We start from the raw sequence: 979 nt of genomic DNA, 5'->3' as shown, positions 1-979 counted from the left end.
CCTCTTCCTCTTCCTCTTCCTCTTTCTCCTTGCTATGAAAATTTATTCCAGTTTTTTTTCTTCTTCTTTTTAATCTTTTTTGAATTCCGGGACGGGACGAAATATGTGTTCTTGGTGAAAGCGCCGCGGCAGCCTTTTTAGGAGTTCAAAAATTGTGTTGCGTTTTTTAAGTTGAGTTGGCTTCAGTGTTGCTGCTATTTTTGTTATTATTATTATTATTGTTATTGTTAGTGTCGTTGTTGTTGTTGTTGTTGTTGGTGGTGGTGGTGGTCTTTTTTTCTTTTTTTTTTGTTTTATTTTGATTGTTTTTTCCGTATTGTGTTTCGTAACTTTTGTTTTGTTTTGGTTCTTGTGTCTTCTTTTCTTCTTTGTTTTTCCTCCTTTTCCTTTCCCTTCCTTCTTTGTTTTCTTCCTTCCTGGCTTCCTTTCTTCCTTTCTTTCTCTCTCTCTTCATACCTATTATATTCCTTCTTTCCTTCCTTTCTTTTCATCATCTTTTCCTTTTTAATTGTTTTCTCGCTTCCTTTTCTATCTTCCTTCTCTCCTTCCTTCCTTCATTCTCTCTTTTTCCTCCTCTCTGTCTATCTATCTATCTATCTATCTATCCTTATCTATCTGTCTGTCTGTCTATCTACCTATCTGTATCTATTCATCTCTATCTCTTTATCACCCGTCATCTTCATTGTTATCCCTCCCTCCTTCCTTCCTTCCTTCCTTCCTTCCTTCACCTGTCCTTCCTTCCTTCACCTGTCCTTCCTCCCTTCCTTCCTTCCCTCCTTCCTTCCTTCAACTGTCCTTCCTCCCTCCCTCCCTTCCTTCCTTCTTTCCTTCCTTCACCTGTCCTTCCTTCCCTCACCTTCCCTCACACCTGACTCATTAACTAACAGGTAAAATGTAACCGTCCACCTGAGCGAGATGATGTTCCTTTTAACCTTACCTGTGCATAATTGGGACAGGTGTGCAGGTGTCCGGCTCTCGC

General features: G+C 40.0%; 1 pseudogene; it reads right to left on the bottom strand.

The window, feature by feature from the left end:
• LOC126989615 (uncharacterized) overlaps positions 1–677 on the bottom strand; it is a 41,376-nt pseudogene extending 40,699 nt beyond the window's left edge.
• Between the last annotated feature and the right edge of the window lie 302 nt (positions 678–979).

The sequence above is a fragment of the Eriocheir sinensis genome, unplaced genomic scaffold (assembly GCF_024679095.1).
Source record: "Eriocheir sinensis breed Jianghai 21 unplaced genomic scaffold, ASM2467909v1 Scaffold1240, whole genome shotgun sequence".
Lineage (NCBI taxonomy): Eukaryota > Metazoa > Arthropoda > Malacostraca > Decapoda > Varunidae > Eriocheir > Eriocheir sinensis.
The sequence above is the reverse complement of the archived record's forward strand: the minus strand, read 5'-3'. Positions and strand labels throughout refer to the sequence as shown.